General features: G+C 44.7%; 1 long non-coding RNA gene across 1 annotated transcript; it reads left to right on the top strand.

Annotated features, from left to right (window-relative positions):
• The first annotated feature begins 5,064 nt into the window (after positions 1–5,064).
• Positions 5,065–11,003, top strand: LOC128431264 (uncharacterized). The gene is made up of 3 exons (XR_008334127.1): positions 5,065–5,251; positions 5,986–6,043; positions 10,956–11,003. It is a non-coding gene; the product is annotated as an uncharacterized LOC128431264 (long non-coding RNA).
• The last annotated feature ends 4,588 nt before the right edge of the window (positions 11,004–15,591 follow it).

Genomic DNA, 15,591 nt, shown 5'->3' with positions numbered 1-15,591 from the left:
GTGGATGGACGACTGCAGAGAGGTGATGGCGGGGGGTGCACTGGGGGCGGAATGCGAGGGGGGGGGGGGGGGGGGGGGATCCTGAGGAAGCAGTACCTGCGATGAGAAAAATATGGATTCCTGTCGGCAAGACAAATTGATCTCCAGTGTGTGGGAGGAGCAGAGAGGCTTCAGAAGGGAAATCTGCTGAGAGGGAGGGCAGGGAAATGAAAAGAGAAGACGGCTGGACTTTGGGTTTTCTGTGTGTGTCTGTGTGTGTGTGCGTGTGTGTGTGTGTGTGTGTGTGTAAGCAACTGAACAGGCAAAACCTCATGCTCTCACCTATTCTGCTCTGCGACTCTCCGGAACGGCCCTGTGTTAGTCAGACACTGGAGTGGAGAAGGAAAATGCAAACCACTCTGGTCTCTGCTGTTTCTGGAGGCTGATGAGTAACGATGAGTTACCGTCTTGGCATCGGATTCACTCAGGTTGTTTGGTTTTGGTGAGTTGAAGGGGAAGGGGCTGTGTGCTGAAGTTGCACGGAAGAATTGTCGGTGAAAACTTCTTCAGCAGAGGTTGTGATACTTTACAAACAGCCCAGAACACCTCAAACTCCCATTGCACTTTGTATCCACATCCCAACACTTTTTAAACTTCCACGTTTTTTTCTAATCCATCTAAGTTTTCAGTTCTAACTTTGTATGAACAGAGCAGAAGCTATGATAACGCTGGTTTCATAACTCAGGTTAGTGAAAAAAAACATGTTTTCAAAGCAACAAAAAGCTTCACAAATCTGAAATAGCAGCAGAATAAAAACCTTAAAAACCCATTAGTATGAAAATAACAACCAAAAAAGAAGAATTTCCAAAATAGCATTCGAAAAAAACACCTAACTTCTTAAAAAAGTTGTTTAAATTAGTGTTGATCTAGTTTCATCGTCTATACTTAAAGTATCTGCATCTGTGTGCTCTGCACATCCCATTTTCTCCATGTGTAGAAAAATGTAAATATACCACAAGCACGTGTGTATATGTGTGTGTGTGTGTCATTACCCCCCCCCCCCCACCTGAAAACCAACCCCCCGAAAAAACACATTCACACACACTCACCCATGTAAACAGGAAGGCGCAGAAATGCCAACTGTCTCCCCGGGGAGACATTTACAGTTCCTGTATCTGCTCCCCCGCTGTACAGTAAACCAAACGCATCAGCAGCGCCTCATAAGTGCTTATTTACATTGACAAATAAATAAAGGCCTATTTACAGGGGGGACTGGAAAAGTCACGTTATCAACTTCACGGGTTGAAAAGAGGATTTGACGATGGCAGGAGGCAGGAGTGGGGACTTGTGCATCAACAGCTTCATGCATAAACCATGTGACAGCAAAAGGTAGATGTCACACAAACACAGGGAAACCAACCCAAGCACTAAACAGGTTATCCCTCCATCTCAGAAACCATAAATCAACCACGGAGAATGCGAGCGACACATTTCAGGATCCCCCCCCCCCCCACACACAGGCGACTAAAAACCATTGTTGTTCCCGAACTACTTCAAATGTTTGGCATCTGTACGGGCGGCTGCCGAGGTTCGCCTCCGAGCGGCGAGCCCGGGTGACGCCGTTATCGCCCGGGCGCCACAGATTGGCACCTGTCACGGCGCATTCAAAACCCCCAGTGAGTAACACTGACAGACAGGTCGGAGCGCCGGACCGGAGGTAGCACCCGTGGGTCCCCTGGGCCGATCCTGGGCGGGGGGGCGGATGTGAAGTGAGGATAAAAATAAAATGGATGGATGTTCAGTCTCATCAGTCCTAAATATTACCTCAGTCAATTAGTATGAATTAGTATTAGACTTGTTAGAATACCTAAGTAGAATTAAAACAATGGAAAGTTAATTTCCATATCGACACACAAACCTAATATTATATTATAGGATATTATTATTTTATTATAAAATAACAATACATTTCCTCCATGGGCATCCCAGCCAAACAAGTTCTGATTGGTCCCTCCATTACATCCTAACTGACCACTGGTTTATATTCCTCCAATCAGGCGAGCTTACAGCGTCTGAGTCGAACGCCTTCACTCAGCCGGTTGAATCAGAGAAGCTGCTGATTGGCCGACGTGGAGCTGAAGTTCACCGAGCTGCTTTTTATTAAACTGTCATAGTTCAAAAACCTTCACGACAAACTTCGATGTCGTCCTGAAGCAAACAAGATTCCAAAAAACCTAATTATAACTCTGAACACACGATGCAGGGGTTTGTGAAGGGTGACGAGTTATTTCTCGATCTTCAGCGTGCCACCATTACAGGAATTAGAAGTTCTTTAAAACCCCGAGGTCCCTGCCCATTACTCTTATTTATTTATCTGGGGCTCGGACACGAGGGTCACGGCGGCGGAACAAGCACCTCCTTATTGAAGGAGACAAGAGCAATGATCGATGCCAATCGCGTAATCAGGCTTTATTTGAAGGGGGTCGTTGATTCTCGGTCCATCAAGGTTAAGAGTGCGGCACTTGTCACCGCGTGATTTATTATTGCCAGGAGCAGATGAACAATGTCGCATGCCAAAGGGGGGGCGGGGCGGGGAGGGGGTGGGGGGGCTGGTAGGAGCAGGAGCAGGAGCGCTGGGGACGAGGGCCCCCGCCGCTTGTATTAATAAGTCCAGACGTTATGTGTGAGGCGCGTTTTTGGAAATTACCCTTGAAAAATTAGCGTGTCACGATCAATCGTCATCAAATGATTCGAGGGGCGTGGCCTGGCCTTGTTTAAACGGTATTCATCATCACATGCACAGAGGGTAAACCAGTGGATTGTTATTCAGATGTCTTCAGTGTTAGAGAGTTATCGCACACCCTCCCTTTGTTTTTGACCATCCAAGTGTGTGAGTGTGAGTGTGAGTGTGTGTGTGTGTGTGTGTGTGTGTGTGTGTTACTGTTGTCAGTAACCTATGAGTGATTGTCTGCTTCTATTTATGAATGTGGGTTTTCGCATCCCCTGCTTTTCTCGATAAAATTCATAAACCCAGAAAAAAGTGACATTTAAATACAAGGTTTAAATACTTAATGATGTTGATTCTTTTTTAATTACGCAGCTTTCTCAGAAAAGTGGCGTTTAAAAAGCTCAAAGTGACGGATGTGAGTCTCTCAGTTCGGCCTCTGTGCAGCAGGAGTGAGTGATGCCTCTTTACAAACAGCAGCACGCGGGCCCCGGCCGTCGGCCCGGGTGGAGTCAGTGGTATATGGGAGACGAATGGAGCGGAAACCACATTTTTCATCCCGTTCCCCTCTGTTTGTGCTCCCCTTACACACACTGCACAACAGGGAACACATGTAATGCATCACGTTGTGATTTCTGACAGCGAGGTGGAGGTAATAACTTTAGGAAGCCCGCTCCCCTTCTTTTCCTCCGTCTTCCTCCTCCCCCCCCCTTCCCCCTTCCCCTCCGTACTTCTCAGCGGCTCGACGCTCTCATGTCAGCCATCGATCTGGTGGCTGGAGACAACTCATTTCATCACCGTGACACGCCATGATGGACCGGCGTGCCCTGAACCCCTCGTCTTGTTCCAGGCCCTGTGCTCCAGCACGCCTCTGTCGGGGAGGCAGAGAGTCGGACGCTTGGTGAGTCTATTGATCTGCCACGGCTGGACGGCCGGGGAAGCACCGGCGCCCTTCTCCTCTGGCAGGTTCTCTATTTCCACGGACCTCGTCATGAGACCACAGCTCCCTGTCACTACTTCAGAGATCCTGACACACTCGCACTGTGTGAATTAACTGTGTATTCAGCTGTTCTTGATGTGATGTCTCACTTCAGTTTAGTTTGATTGTCAAATTGAGGTAAATAAAAGTCATGATTTAATCTAGTTTTGGGTAATTTCAGTCAAACTTTCTATAAGACTGTTGTTTTTACTTTGTATAACTCAAACATCCATTTTTCTCTTAATTTACTTTAAGTTAAATAACAACAGTAATGTTTTAACATACTTTTACAACTCTATAAAGGTTTTTTTCTTTCCATAGTAGTCTACCCTGAAGTAATTAAACCTCAGAGACTTCATGAGATAAAAACAAATCAACATGATCATGATTTTTAAATGAAGTTATAGGTTAGAGTTAGGGGATTCAAAATATGGTTAGGAGCTCTGAACATGTTTTTGCCAGCTCCTCAATGGTTTTTATGATTTTGAATTTAAATCAAAATATTATGGATTGTGGGTAATTTACTGTAAAAATCTGTAGAGCTGCACAAAGTGCTGAAAAAGTCAACAACACATTAAAATGATTTGATTCAAAGTGAGACAGTAACCTGGGCCATTATTTTGTTTGCAGACTTTTTCTAACGACAAACTCAACACTTTTGCAAAGGAATAACAACAATTAAACAAATTTCCGTGTAGAGACAGGAATTGAACCCCCAACCTGTGGATGAAAACACCTCTCCCAGACACCACCAACGCCTCCATCTACTCACGATGCCTTGCTGGCAGTGTTAGCGCCCTGCCTATGTCAGTTTGTTGTGCTTTGGTGTCGCGGCCCCGGGGCGGCACAGGTCATCCTGATTTCTGCACAAGTGTTGAACCTAACACCTGACCCCGAGGCTCTTCCACGAGATCCAAACCCAATGTGACACATGACTACAAACGGGCATAAACACTAACGCTTCCCCCCAGTTTGTGTTTTTTTTCCCTGAACACCGCTTCGCTTAAACAAAAACACACACACGGCTACATATTCATGATGTCAGACAGACAACACATGTAAGGTAAAATAAAGAGAAACCGAGGGCTGATTTAATGCTCATTATGATGAATGAGGGCAGAGTGTGAGGTAGAGTGTGTGCGCACGGAGGCCCAGTCATGTGAGTCCGTGCGTGTACGGTTTGTGTGTGTGCATGCTCAAGTCAAGGGCGGCAATGCAAATTGTCCTGTCACTTCATTTATTGCAGGGTGGGTAGATGTATATATATGTGTGTGTGTGTGTGTGTGTGTGTGTGTGTGTGTGTTTCTGAGGTGAGGGGAAGGGGGGGGAAGCAGGCCGAATGTCCTCACAGCACACACACACACACAAACACACACTTTCATTGGTAGAACCTCGGGGCTACGCTGAGCCTCAACCTGAACTTGGGAGTTCATTTTGTTTCTCTGCGTCTGGAGCAGAAAAGAAATAGCCCGGGGATATTTCAACTATTATTTTATTTATTTCTCTGCTCATCTCTCCTGCCTGCCACTTAGTGTTTCGGTAAAACCTCTGGAATCACAGGCAGAAAGGTAATTCGCCAGCGAGGAAGCTTTATTTTCCAGTGCTCCCAATTGTTCTGACAGCCAACCTTGCTCGTGAGATCTTTCCTTTTGGCGTGTGTGTTTTGTTACTTCCTCTTTCTTTGGTGTGCGTGTGTGTGTGTGTGTGTGTGTTTGCAAGAAGTGTGGAAGAACGCTAATATATCAGACATGGCAAAAGATGAAAATCATGAAAATAATACCACAAAAAAGGTTAGGCGAAGCTCAAACATCTCCAGCACTGCAGGCGCACACAAACAACTACATGTGCACTGGATTTCCCAAAATGCTCCGGCAATCCACCTTTCAATAATCATAACAATAATAATACGCTCCTCGCATTCGAGCCATTTTCCTCTCGCACAAAAAAAAAGAAAAGAAAAGCCCGAGGTTGAAGAGCTGCAAATTTAAATCGTTTCTTTTCCAAATAGAGGGCCGACTCCTTAAACCTCCATAACAGGTATGAAAAAAAAAAAAAAAGGCGTTATCGTCGTCTTTGTGGCTTGCAGTGCTCTCGCTACGTGTAAGAGCACGGCCTCCGAGTATTAGCAGAGGCGGTTTAAGAGAAGAAGTTCATTAAATACCTCGGGGATTAGCTGCCGGAGTTGGCCTCGCGTCTCGGCTGCCAACGGTTAAACCTTTCGCACCTGCTTCACATCCTCCCGCCGCCCTTTATTTCATTTCTTCTTCATTTTCTTAACTTTTTTTTTTTTTTTTTCTTTTAGAAAAGCTGCTTTAAAAAAGGACGAAATCCTCGCCCACTCCTCAATCTTCACCTGAATGGTAATGAAATCAGCCAATTTACTGTCTGAGACCTAAAGTTGCAGGGGGGGAGGGGAGGAGAGGATGGATGGCATCCAAGCATGCCCTCAAAAGTGGACTTCACAAGAGAGAGAAAGAGAGAGATGGAGAGAGAGAGAGAGAGAGAGAGAGCCGCAACCAAGCACCGCGGCGGCGGCGTGGAGAAAGTTCCGGAGAGGTGGGCAAATCTGTAACGCGCTGGAGCCGAGAGAGCGAGCTAGTCACCTCATCAGGCATAGATTTTACAGCCCCCGTCGCCCTAATCCTGACAAGCAGACGCCATTAGGGAAGCTGCACCTCCCTCCCCACCTTCCGACCTCCTCCCCGGCCCTCCTTCACTTCTCTCCCTGCGTGTGTGTGTGTGTGTGTGTGTGTATGTGTGTGTGTGTGTGTGTGACTCTCAGCGTGGCGAGGGAATTCCACGTCGCCGCTCGAGATGTCCTGCGAGGGACGAGGGAATGTGAGCGTATGTGTTTGATTAAAGACGATGATGATGGGAGGGAAGAGGCCAAGTAGGGCAAATTATGTGGCCTCTCTTTCTCCTACACACACATGTGCACACACACATATACACACACATATATATACTGTTTGTTTGTTTTCTAAGTGGGACCCAAATCAATACTCCAACTCCAGGAGCCTTCAAAGGCAGCCAAAAGTAGCCAAGTGAAAATACTTGTTTGGGAAACAGCGATCGAAGCACAGGAGCAATCGCACTTTTTTAGTGTTTGGTTCAAAACAAAAACCAAACCAAAAAAATCAGATCACGAAAGCACCGACAGACACGGCGAACGCACAAACAATGCAACGCAACAATCCATATTTGGATTTAATTAATTGCTTAATGCTAATATTATTGCTGTAATGCGATGCTAATTACGGGGTAATTATGTAAACGACGGTTAACTATGATGATCAACATTCAAATTAGCATTCAAATCATTTCGGCGAAGGGCCCACCTCTCGTAATTGCATTAAAACATGTACACAACTTTGAAATGCAAGCAGAGGAACCTTCTTTTTGGTGTGCAGGAGATGTGCAGAAGCCCTCCTCCCGCCTGCACACACACACACACACACACACACACACACACAGACACACACACATTACCATACACACACATACACACACACACCAATGCACCCTCTCCTCCACCTCTGTACTTTCTTACAGGCAGGATCCACGGAAACATCTATTAAGTAGGAGCAAATGTGAGCTAATTATTTCACCAAAGCATGTTTTTAATTGATCAGCAGGGGAACAGCTGTAGAGTGGGTCCTCGCGTCACGGCACTCAGTCTGACGGAGGCAGGAGGAGAGGGGGGGGGGGGGGGGGGGGGGGGTGCCGGAGACAAGAGAGCACCGAACCCTCCACCCCCCATCTGCAAACCGTCGCGGCAAAAGGCAAAAAGATTTGACCCCGCCGCTGTAATTAAGGATTCCAGCTGAAACAAAGTGCCAACCTGTGCACGCTGCTGGGGGGGGGGGGGGTTAGTATCAAACAGATATTAACAGGTTCATGTTAAACACACGGACCTTTCTCACTGGCAACATCTTTTTAAACGGCCGTGAACAAAAGGTCTCCCGTTCCCCCGGTTCACAGAGAATATTCCACTCGAGGCAGATGAGCGCTTCTTCAAGTCTTCCTCCCTCCATTGATTTAGAAGAGAAATGAACACCAGCACCACCGAGGTTGCCAGTTTGATTCCTTGTATATTTGGTTCACCACATCTGTGCACTTCCTAAGGACATTAACACACCAGAAGCTATGTTTGGCAGATGCACGAGACACTTTGATCAGAGTCTGTGTGAATGTTTGAGTAATGAATGAGGTTGTAGGAGTTTTGATAAAAGCTGCTAATCGATACCAACGACTCACAAATGGCTTCGCTGGATGAGATGCTGTATTTCTGCTTTGGAGTCCATTAGGAATTAATTTCCACTGGTTCCAATTTTTTTTGCAAGTACAGGATCACACACTTCAAATGTGGCTCATGAAAATAAATCAGATAAAAAAAAAACTGGCAAATATAAAGCTAACACATTTGGCTCGTATTTAGCTTTTTTTATTCACAATCTCTAGTAAAGGTTGCATTGCCTGAGCAGCTCCACAGGTGCAGCCGCCTGCTCTGGTCTCAAAATGCCAAACCAAATAAACACCACTCTGGCACCGGGAGGCACTGTGGCTAAAGGTGTCGCCCGTGCAGGAGCCGTATGCTTCAGGTTTTCTGAGACAACCACTTCCAGGTAGATCTGTCTCATGTGCGAATAACGCCAAACGGGAAACGAAACATGTGATTCGTTGTGAGCTGAGCTGTTGTTTTTTGTTGTTGTGTTGCTTCTATCCCTGTCACATCCAGGTAGGGGGATCACAGAGAGGTAGAGGCCCCGAAAAGACACACAAATCTGGGTTAACCTCTGCAGATGCTGTCCCTTCAGGGTGGATGTGAACGGCCTACCTATCCTGTTCCACCCTGAGACACTACAACCAGCAAAAATACATGACTAAAGGCCTGTTTCAATAAATAATACAACAAATAATACTGTGCAATCCCAATTTGAGTTTAGTAGCCGGACACTTTAAGCAAATTCATTTTGGAGATCCTAAAAGAAACACCTTCCCTACACATGGCTGATCTCCTGTGAGCTCTTCCTTTAAAGTCTTTGCTTCTACACGTCCGTGGTCAACTTCTCTTGCGCTCCTCCTCCTCCTCCTCCTCCTCCTCCTCAGCCGGGGTGAAGAAATTAGCGGGTAGGGAAAGATGAAGAGCGGGCGGCAAGCGGGAGAAGAGAGAAACCTTCCAACTGGCAGCGCTATGGACTGGGGGAGGCTCAAGCATGACTAAAAAGTACATTCACCGCTAGTCAGTGAATTTTGCTCCCTATTTGTCACTGCCACCTTGGAGAGCAGTAAGCATTAATAATACATGGGAGCTGGGGGAATCTATTAGAGGCTACCCTTGCGGAGAGGAATCAGGCGGAGGCTGGGCGCCCTTAGGAAGGGAGAGCGCAGGAGTTGGGGTGGGCAGAGGGAGAGATAGAGAGGAGCAGGGAGACCGGGGTGCTCCCACCGTGCCCCCCCCCCCACCTTATTTATTGAGGAGAGTTTTAGGTGGGGGGGGGGGAGTTGTCAGGTGTGGCTCGTGCGATGCATCATCAGCGAAAGGAGGGAAGAGAGGAAGAGGGAGCGCCGCGGTGAGAGGAACCTCAGGACGCGGCTGTAATTGAGTTCATTGATCAAATAGAGAAGGGGGGGGAGGGGGGGGGAGTGAAAAACATATATATATATATATATATATAAATAGCGGACAAACTGTTACCTGCCCGTGCGTTCAAGCGAGTCAACAAGTCGTGGTATTCAGGCGAGGAAATGCTTATTTTAACCTCTGCCACGTTGTTCTAACCAATCACAGGGGGCTGGCACTCGGGGGGGAAAAGCCCCCCCCCCCCGTCAGGGGTTTCACTTTATCCTTCTTCCTCACAATCGCATTTAGAGCATTAGAGATCATTTGCGGTGAATTAACAGAGACGACAGGATTGATTCAAAATCATAATACTTCTGGGGCCTTGAGTCCAGTGGTGGAGAAAGTATACCTGTAGATTTTATTTATGTAAAAGTACAAAAACAAGTACAAGTGTAAAGGTCAAATTACCACATAAAACTTTCGGCTTGAGTCAAAGTAAGTACTTGTTTTGAAAAATACTTAAAGTCTTAAAAGTAAAAGTATTTTGATTGTAGCCTGTACACAAATGAACATTGTAGACCTGAGCATATAATCATAATTTGTATCGATCACAGAATCCCAGCAATGTCCAGGAGAGATAGAACAGATATTTGCTGATACTGTATATGTAGATGAGTAAAAGTGAAAAGTTTAGATAATAGTTTAGATAATAATTCCTTTATTTAGTGTTATTCCTTTGTTAATGTCTGAATGATATGATAACAGACCCTGGTGTCTCTCTGCGTTGCCACACACTCTCACCCCTCCTCCAACATGTTGGCCAGGTCTGAGCACTTTGTGGAGGTGGGAGAGCGCAGACAGAAAAAAAGAAAAAAGGAGCGGACCATTTGTTGCTTCAGATGTGCTGCTAATCCTTTGATCGAAGCTCTTATGCTCTTCAAACTCATGACCGTGGCCAAGCTACTAATGAAATTCTGCGGCCGGCAGATAGGCCTCGAGCCGGAGCGTGACAGAGTCCATCTGGTGTGCTAAAGTCCCCCTCTGCTCTGCAGCACACTGCTCCACGCCACTCTATGGGAACACTGTCAAGTGGTCCAGATCTACTCTGCTCCCACCTGAAACGTGAGGCCACATTAAACTGAGATGTGTTCAATATAAATAAGTCATTGCCTGATACGTGTGTCGGTTTGTTGGAATATAAAGAGCGTCAGCCTGTCCGACAGCTCCGACTCTACGTGTGTCAGCGTGGGCCACCTGCTCAGATTTGGAGGGAGCCCTGCTGGACTGCTATACAGCACTAAACAGGAGGGGGGCGCTGTTATTCCAGAGTGGACGGAGACGGAGCTTCTGGGGACAGCAGATGGCGGGAGGAGGGATAGACTTCCAACATGGCTGTCCAGTTAAGGACAAGTCAAAGGGCTCTGTTGTCGAACTCTCTACCTGCTTTGAAATTGAAAATATGTCGCTCAATGCACATTTTTTAATGAGGTAGCCCCCGAATTACAAACTCACATCCAAAGACTGGCAAAGAAGCCACTTGGAGCAGTGGTCCAAACCCAGCAGGAAGTCAGCGGCCGTTTGGAAATTCCATTTGTTCCCATTTTCCCATATTCTCTTGTCTCCTTGTGACAGGGAATGTGTTTTATGCTCCGTGTTCCATACTGCAATTTGCATCCGGTCATTAGACATCTTCTCTCTTGTCGTTCCAGATCGTGTAGCAAGGCCTCAGATGCGAGGAGGAGGTGGAGGAGGAGGAGGAGGAGGAGGAGGAGGAGCACTTCATTGACCTCTTGAACGTCAAGAAGAAGGAGAGGATCACACCTGCTCAAGTGCTCAAGGACCCTGTCCTCGCTGTGGAGCAGCACAGTGACTGTCACCGAGGAGGAGCCCTGCGTACCTCAGCAGCCTGACGCCCTGACCTCCGAGGAGGTGCATCCTTCTCCTCCTCCTCCTCCAGGAATCGATCTGTCATCTAAACTGGAGGATGATGAGGAGACAACAGCTTCCGTCCAGCCTGGTTAGTCACACGTCTGAATCCCTCACAGATTCCTGGTGTTTATTGTTTCAGTTGAACTAACCCAACATTTCTTTGTGGTTTTTCAGAGGTTGTGACTGAGAGCAGAACAAAGAAGCATCAAGACGTGTCAGGACGACTTTAATTGATTATTTCAATATTTCATTACCTTAGTATTTAAGATTTCTGTATTTTAATGTTTCTTGATTTCCATATTTCACTATTGAAGTATTTCCATATTTACTTGTCAAAATGTCGATATTTTAGGATTGTATTAAATATCTATTTTAATTTTTGTGTTTATTGAATTTTGTTTTGCCATTTCATTATTTCTTAATTCAATAAAGATGTGAAAACGTACAACTGAATGTGTGTGTGGAGAAAAGGGGAACTATACATTAGAGAGTTATGTGAGGGTACACACACACACACACACAGAGCTTTAAATGTGCGTCAATGCTGTGTTGTCTAACACACAGAAGAGAAACACACACTTTTCTCTTTCCACACACACACTACAGTTTCGGTTTCTTGCGCCTGTAGCAAAAAAACAGGAGAAAAAGCAAAAGCAAACCACCTGCTGTGAACCACACATTCATTCTGTTTGTATTTTCTCCACTTGCTTCACTTGTTCTATCGATGTGCTGTTTGTCTCTTTTTTTTGATTCTCAAACTAAACTAACTTTTAAAGCGACGCTCCGCAGACTTCTCTCTCCGTTTCGCTAACGTTAACAAAGCGGTTCGATTCCCGATGATCCAAACATGCCTTGGACGACTTTCAGCATCTTAAATTACTTTAATCTTAAACAATAAATCGCCTAAAGTCTCTAGTTGATCATTATAATGTAGATATTGCTTTGTTTTACATGTTTATGTTCAAGCCATGTTCTCATAATGCTCCACTTAGATGCAGATTGGTCTTTAGTTTAGGGAAATTTAAAGTGATTAATTCATTTCTAAAAATGTAAAAATATTTCAAGTTTAATGAATAGGGCATGTTATTCTTTCCATTGGCTCCCTTCGACAGTTTTTCTGCTCTTTTCAGTCATGAAATAAAATTGATTCCAATTTTTCTCGGTGGATATAAAAAGAAAGCAATAAACAGGGAGTTTTGTAGTTTCATTTTCCTCCCATTCAGCATTTTCACGTGGAACAGCATTACTTCAATATGGCACGGAAACGACAATTTCCCTGCAGACGGTCCTGACAAAGGGAGGCCATCAGTGGCTGCATTCTGTGGGTACAATCACATCTTCTGGGTTTAAGATGATACAGTGAGGGTTTGCCCCGAAGTCGTGTGTGTGTGTGTGTATGTGTGTGTGTGTGTGTGTGTGTGTGTGTGTGTGTGTGTGTGTGTGTGTGTGTGTTCATCGGGCACCCTGAAGCGCCGGGTAAACCTGGGGCTTCATTTTCTCCTGAGAATACGACAATAGTGTAAAGGCGCCATAGAGATATCATCTCAATGGCCTCGTCCCACAAGTTTCGGGAAGCAGTTTAGTGGCGGTGTTACGTAATGTGGAAGCCATCAGGCCATAAAAGATAGTAGTGCAGCATCTGAACGCTGATGTGCCATCTGTCTGCAATCTGCCTGATCACCTGCGATGTTCATCAGAATAAAGCAGCTTAAAAACACCACAATATTTGCACGTGCAAATGAGGTCAATTTCGGATTTTTGCGTTTAACGCTTTCGGTATTTTTTTTTAGATAACTTCACAATTCACGTTGCGCAGGAAATGAATTAAGGAAATGAATGAAGTAATAAGAGAGGACGATTCCCCCGCATCACCACCTCACCTCTCTCCCCCCGTCTCCCTGCGCTGAAGGAAGCAGCACAGCCTGAGCCATGACAGAGTTCACCTAGGGCTGGGATTTAATGAAGGGGGGGGGGGGGATTTAAGGAAATAAAGCTCTCTCGCTGCTTTGTGTTTATTTGGATGAGAACAGGAAGTTTGTCTGGCTGAAAACACCTGGAATGTTCCATTATGGATTTTTTTGAAGGGTTTTGGTTTTAGACAAGAAAGAATGACGAGTTCAATTTGAGAATGAAAGAGAGCTGAGGAATGAGAGAATTTTCAGACTCGAGAAAGAAAATAATGAACCCGATGTAGGTCCAAGAACGTAGTGACAAGAAATGTGTGTGAGCAAAGTGTGCTGACATATATAATCTATTCTACATTGTGATGCAATTCCATCCAACCGTCCCTTATCTATAACCCTTGGAGGGTTGCAGGGGTTTAGTGGGAGCCAATCCCAGTTGACACTGGGCGAGAGGCGGGGTACATCCGGAATAGACACAAAAAGGAAAAAACTCATTCACTTTCACATTCACACCTACCAACTATTTAGAGCTGGGATTCAAAATTAACAGAAAGTGATTTTATGGATAAAACATTGCGTGTGTTTCTGTGAGGGGTGTGGGGGGGGGGGGTGGGGAGGGTGGAAAGAAAGAGAGAAAAGTGGGATATTTACAGAATAATATCAAGATATGAATGTTATTCCTCGGAAAGCTATAATTAGAATAAATCATATTCTACACACCTCACATATCTGATCCTGCAAAGGAAATCTACTATTGTCACAGTGTTGAACTAACTACATATTTCCTGTATTGAATATACAACAATGTTTCTATTCTTGTGTTTATCCTGCGTCCTGTCCTGCTGCTGCAGAGTAATAAAGTATATTATAGTCGACAACACACTGATATGAACAGACTGCTGGAGAACTTCTACTGTTGAAAACTGTTTGTTTTTTTTAAATAGATGTGTCTGTTAAATTATTTAAATGCAATAAAGAAAATATATATTCATTTATCTGTACAGCAGTGGAGGCAGATATAAAAAAAAAAAAATATCCGGACATATAAATCCCAAAGACAACATGTATAGTATGCTTTTATTTTCTCATTTAAGTGAAGTAACAGTTCAAGGGATAAAGTGGTAAAAGCTAATCTCAAAATAAAATCAACCTCTGCTCACAGTGAGATGGATCCCGCCTGGATTCACCGCTGCATCACAGATTACCACTGATTTGCATCTGCTCGGGAAAAGGTGGTGGTGGGGGGGAATCTTCTTTCTTTCTTTCTTTCTTTTTTTTTGACAAACAAAGAAGTGGATAAACTGAGCTGAAGTGGGTTTCTAAAAAGGTAATTGTCTGGAAACGTATCTTATCCTCTTAATCCTGTTAGATTCGGATGGAGATAGCAAGTGACGCTCTAATCTGTGCTAAGGTGTGGAAGAGGGGATAATGGAGATTGAGGAAGATAGGAGCGTTAAGGAAGTGTGTACCGTGCCTCTCTCTAATGTAGCTTTCAATGAAACAGAGCTGAAACACAAGGGAGAAAGGACACGTGTGTTCAAGTGACACTAAAAATACAAAATATAAAGAGAAATGAACTCATACACAACACTTAAAGAAAACCATACTCACAAGTTAGAAAACTACGCCAACGAGACGGGCTTTTCAAAATAAAACAATCTTTCCTTCACGTTGTCACACTCAAAACTTTCCCCCGCACTATAAAACTTTAATTGTCTTCATACATCCATTCTCGTGCCAGTTCACCAGGAAGTCATCGCCAGACATTTCTGACACGGCTGCTATTGCCTGTCACCTCCGAGGACGGCTCCTCTCATCTCGCTGTTTACAACTTTGACAACTTACATTATTCCTCCGACAGTTCCTCTACACTGGAGCCCGGTCCGGGAGACGCCCCGGTGTCTTTACCATCTAGCCGACAAAAGACGCCACTGTCTCCGTGTCACTGCCACTGTGTCTGACGTGCTCAGACACACAAACAACTCACAGAACCCTGTGGGTCAAAGAGTTGTAAAAAAAGGATTTTGGTCATTTTGTTTTGTTTAACTCAAATGTGACCAAACCAAAACAATAACTGTCGATAAAAGCAATATATTGATAATATCTATGTTATTAAATCTGGTGGTGAAAGAAGGAGTATGCTAGCCAAAGCTAAAGCCCTATCTCGATATCTCAAAGAAGTGTTTTATGTAAATGAATGACGCAAAACACAAGAATTAGAGATCTCAAACTTGTGTTTTGCTCTTTGCAGTCAGACCTTTTAGCTTTAGCTTTAGTTGTGCACGTACAGTTCTCTCTCTATCACACAGGAGCTTGTCTTTCACTCTTCAGTCTGTGAACCTGTAAAGCGGATTTTTTACCAAACTTAGGGGCATGTCCGAAGAATGGGGCAGATTTAGGATTTTTTTTTTTTTTACTTTCTCTAAAATTGTGAGATATCTTGAGCCTATTTTTAACCAATTTCCTCGTGAATAATTCAGGTATCCCGAAAATACAGTTTTTTTTTCTATGT

The sequence above is a fragment of the Pleuronectes platessa genome, chromosome 24, assembly GCF_947347685.1.
Source record: "Pleuronectes platessa chromosome 24, fPlePla1.1, whole genome shotgun sequence".
Classification (NCBI taxonomy): domain Eukaryota; kingdom Metazoa; phylum Chordata; class Actinopteri; order Pleuronectiformes; family Pleuronectidae; genus Pleuronectes; species Pleuronectes platessa.
This window is presented reverse-complemented; position numbering and strand designations above follow the sequence as displayed.